Below are 5369 nucleotides of genomic sequence, written 5' to 3'. Positions count from 1 at the left end.
AGATATATTAATATTGAAGACAAAATTTCGAACTGCTAATATACTTACGGAGAATGTTGGTGGCAAATACCATTGATTGTCCTATTTGTTTTTTCTTGGCCCAAATGGCCCTTTGGTGAGCATCAAAGAAACTAAGATAAGGACCTGTGGAGCACAGACAATCATGGTTATGCTGCACTAATCGAATTTTTATAATTTTGCAAGCATAATAAATAAATACTGCAAAAATAATTCTTACATCACATATTATTGGCTTTCTGAGCATAATAATCAGAAGAGTCTTGTGTGTGCCATGACATTGATCATTTGGAACAAGCACTTCTATAAAATTTTAAAATTAGAGTATTATACTATGGTATTAGAAAAGGGTAAAAAAATAATTACGTGACGATTTAGCAATTAAAATGATCAATAAACTAGTATTACTTACTCTGGTTCCAAATTGTTTCCGAAGATGTAAGCAGCAATAGCCAGTTCTTTATCAAAAAATTTCATCTCTTTAATTGAACGAATTAAAAGGTCAAAACACTATAAAAAATAATGTGAATATTAATTATTTAATCAAAGTATACACACAAAATTATACATAATACCTTTTTCGTGTATCAAAAGTAAAACATTTTGCTAATCTTAATGTCATCCTAAAATTTAATCACATACACGTGGCATGTCATCCCCGTCCACGTTTTGATTGTAATTGTGGTAATAAAGGCATGGATGATATGGAGGAAGCTTCTCTCCAAAATGCAATTCATATCATTTTAACACACCATCAAGGTGTTAAATGAAGGTGTTTCTTAGAAGTTATTGTCAGATAAAAAATTCTCAAGGTAATTTAACACATCATCAAATACACTCTTACGCTCTGTCATCAATGTTTGAATGATTTCAGATATCTCACAGTCTCATGAAGCAAATGAATCACTATGAGAAACCAATGGCCATTAAGGTAAATTGGCACAAAAATCAACAATATTCAGAAGATAATTTTTAACAAAAACAGCCATGAAATAATACTATACTAATTAATATAATGTTGACCAGAATTAACGAACCTTGTGTAAACCGCCTGGTGCACGAAATTGTGATCTCAGACAACGGCGCCAAAAACTATGTACGCACGTCTTAATAAATCGTTTTTCATTCACAACTTCGATACAACTAACCAGCAAGTGCACTGGGTCGTCCAAGTAATAAACCTTATGTGAGTAAGGGTCGATCCCACGGAGATTGTTGGTATGAAGCAAGCTATGGTCATCTTGTAAATCTCAATCAGGCGGATAATAATTGATTATGGAGTTTTCGAAAATAAATAATAAATGGACAGAAAATAAAGATATAAATACTTATGTATATCATTGGTGAGAATTTCAGATAAAGGTATAGAGATGCTTTCGTCCCTCTGAACTTCTGCTTTCCTGCTGTCTTCATCCAATCAGTCCTACCCCTTTCTATGGCTGGCTTTATGTAAGGACATCACCATTGTCAATGGCTACTTTTCATCCTCTCTGGAAAATGGTCCGATGCGCTGTCACTGCATGGCTAATCATCTGGAGGCATCACCGTGGTCAATGGCTGCATCCTATCCTCTTGTGAAAATGGTCCAAATGCTCTGTCACAGCACGGCTAATCATCTGAGGTTCTCGATCATACTGGAATAGGATTCACCCTCCTTTTGCATATGTCACTACGCCCAGCACTCGCGAGTTTGAAGTTCGTCACAGTCATTCAATCCTAGAGCCCTACTCGGAATACTACAGACAAGGTTTAGACTTTCCGAACTCTCATGAAGGCCGCCATCAATCTAGCTTATACCACAAAGATTCTGATTAAGAGATCCAAGAGATAATCATCCAATCTAAGGTGGAACGGAAGTGGTTGTCAGGCACGCGTTCGTGGGGGAATGATGATGATTGTCACGTTCATCACATTCATGTTGAAGTGCGAATGAATATCTTAGAAGCGGAATAAGTTGAATTGAATAGGAAAACAGTAGTACTTTGCATTAATTTATGAGGAACAGCAGAGCTCCACACCTTAATCTATGGAGTGCAGAAACTCTACCGTTGAAAAATACATAAGTGAACATAGGGTAAGCATGGCCGAGTGGCCAGCCTCCCATGGAGGTCTAGAGATCTAAAACTGATCAAAAGATCTCTAATACAATAGTAAAAAGTCCTATTTATACTAAACTAGTTACTAGGGTTTATAGAAGTAAGTAATTGATGCATAAATCCATTTTCGGGGCCCACTTGGTGTGTGCTTGGGCTGAGCTTGAATGTTACACGTGAAGAGGTCATTCTTTGAGTTGAACGCCAGTTTGTAACGTATTTCTGGCGTTCAACTCTGGCTTGTAACGTATTTTTGGCGTTTAACTCCAGACTACAGCGTAGAACTGGCGTTCAACGCCCTTTTGCGTCGCCTAAACTCGGCCAAAGTATGGACTATTATATATTGCTGGAAAGCCCTGGATGTCTACTTTCCAACGCAATTGGAAGCGCGCCATTTTGAGTTCTTTAGCTCCAGAAAATTCATTTTGAGTGCAGGGAGGTTAGAATCCAACAGCATCAGCAGTCCTTCTTCAACCTCTGAATCTGATTTTTGCTCAAGTCCCTCAATTTCAGCCAGAAAATACCTGAAATCACAGAAAAACACACAAACTCATAGTAAAGTCCAGAAATATTAATTTAACATAAAAACTAATGAAAACATCCCTAAAAGTAACTAGATCCTACTAAAAACATACTAAAAACAATGCCAAAAAGCATATATATTATCCGCTCATCACAACACCAAACTTAAATTGTTGCTTGTCCCCAAGCAACTGAAAATCAAATAGGATAAAAAGAAGAGAATATACTATAAATTCCAAACTATCAATGAAACATAGCTCCAATCAGATGAGCGGGACTTGTAGCTTTTTGCCTCTTGAATAGTTTTGGCATCTCACTTTATCCATTGAGGTTCAGAATGATTGGCATCTATAGGAACTCAGAGTTCAGATAGTGTTATTGATTCTCCTAGTTCAGTATGTTGATTCTTGAACACAGCTACTTTATGAGTCTTGGCCGTGGCCCTAAGCACTTTGTTTTCCAGTATTACCACCGGATACATAAATGTCACAGACACATAATTGGGTGAACCTTTTCAGATTGTGACTCAGCTTTGCTAAAGTCCCCAATTAGAGGTGTCCAGGGTTCTTAAGCACACTCTTCTTTTGCTTTGGACCTTGACTTTAACCGCTCAGTCTCGAGTTTTCACTTGACACCTTCACGCCACAAGCACATGGTTAGGGACAGCTTGGTTTAGCCACTTAGGCCAGGATTTTATTCTTTTAGGCCCTCCTATCCACTGATGCTCAAAGCCTTGGGATCCTTTTTATTTACCCTTGCCTTTTGGTTTTAAGGGTTATTGGCTTTTTTTTTTTGCTTGCTTTTTCTCTCTCTTTTTTTTTCGCTATTTTTTTTCTATTTTTTTTCTTCAAGCTTTTGTATTCACTGCTTTTTCTTGCTTCAAGAATCATTTTTATGATTTTTCAGATTATCAAATAACATGTCTCCTTGTCATCATTCTTTCAAGAGCCAACATATTTAACATTCTTAAACAACAACTTCAAAAGACATATGCACTGTTCAAGCATTCATTCAGAAAACAAGAAGCATTGTCACCACATCAATATAATTAAACTAAGTTCAAGGATAAATTCGAAACTCATGTACTTCTTGTTCTTTTGAATTAAAACATTTTTCATTTAAGAGAGGTGATGGATTCATAGGACATTCATAACCTTAAGACAAATTTACTAAATACTAATGATCATGTAATAAGACACAAACTTAGATAAGCACTTAACATAGAAAATGAAAAATAGAAAATGAAAGAACAAGGAATAAGTCCACCTTAGTGATGGTGGCGTTTTCTCCTTGAGGAACCAATGATGTCGTTGAGCTCTTCTATGTCTTTTCCTTGTCTTTGTTGCTCCTCCCTCATTGCTTTTTGATCTTCTCTAATTTCATGAAGGATGATGGAGTGCTCTTGATGTTCCACCCTTAATTGTCCCATGTTGGAACTTAATTCTCCTAGGGAGGTGTTGATTTGCTCCCAATAGTTTTGTGGAGGAAAATGCATTTGAGGTATCTTTGGGATCTCATGGTGATGAGCTTCATGCGTCTCTTAAGCTGCATGAATGGGCTCTTTTGTTTGCTCCATCCTTTTCGTAGTGATGAGCTTCTCTTCCTCAATGGGAATGTCTCCTCCTATGTCAATCCCAGCCGAATTGCATAGATGGAAAATGAGGTGAGGAAAAGCTAACCTTGCCATAGTGGAGGACTTGTCAGCCACCTTGTAGAGTTCTTGAGGTATAATCTCATGAACCTCCACCTCTTCTCCAATCCTGATGCTATGGATCATGATGGCCCGGTCTATAGTAACTTCAGACCGGTTGCTAGTGGGAATGATTGAGCGTTGAATGAACTCCAACCATCCTCTAGCTACAGGCTTAAGGTCCAGTCTTCTCAGTTGAACCGGTTTGCCTTTTGAGTCAATCTTCCATTGAGCTCCTTCCACACATATGTCCATGAGGACTTGGTCTAACCTTTGATCAAAGTTGACTCTCCTTGTGTAGGGGCGTGCATTCTCTTCCATCATTGGAAAGTTGAACGCCAACCTTACATTTTTCGGACTAAAATCTAAGTAATTCCCCCGAACCATGGTGAGATAATTCTTTGGATTCGGGTTCTTACTTTGATCATGGTTCCTAGTGATCCATGCATTGGCATAGAACTCTTGAACCATTAGGATGCCGACTTGTTGGATGGGGTTTGTTAGAACTTCCCAACCTCTTCTTTGGATTTCATGTCGGATCTCCGGATACTCATTTCTCTTGAGCTTGAAAGGGACCTCGGGGATCACCTTCTTCTTGGCCACAACATCATAGAAGTGGTCTTGATGAGCTTTGGAGATGAATCTTTCCATCTCCCATGACTCGGAGGTGGAAGCTTTTGTCTTCCCTTTCCCTTTTCTAGAGGATTCTCCGGTCTTGGGTGCCATCAATGGTAATGGAAAAACAAAAAGCTTATGCTTTTACCACACCAAACTTAGAATATTGCTCGCCCTCGAGCAAGAGAAGAAAGAATAGATGAAGAAGAAGAAGAAAATATGGAGGAAAGGAGGGAGAGGTGTATTCGGCTAAGAAGAGGAAGAGAGGGTTGTGTTGTGTGAAAATGAGGAAGAATGGAGGGCTATATATAGGGAAGGGAGGGGGGTTAATTTCGGCCATATAGGGTGGATTTGGGTGGGAAATTGATTTTGAATTTTGAAGGTAGGTGGAGTTTATGAGATAGGTTTATGGGGAAGAGTGGATGGATGTG

Source organism: Arachis ipaensis, chromosome B2 (genome assembly GCF_059453495.1).
Source record: "Arachis ipaensis isolate K30076 ecotype BB chromosome B2, ASM5945349v1, whole genome shotgun sequence".
Taxonomy (NCBI): domain Eukaryota; kingdom Viridiplantae; phylum Streptophyta; class Magnoliopsida; order Fabales; family Fabaceae; genus Arachis; species Arachis ipaensis.
Note: the sequence above shows the minus strand (reverse complement) of the source record.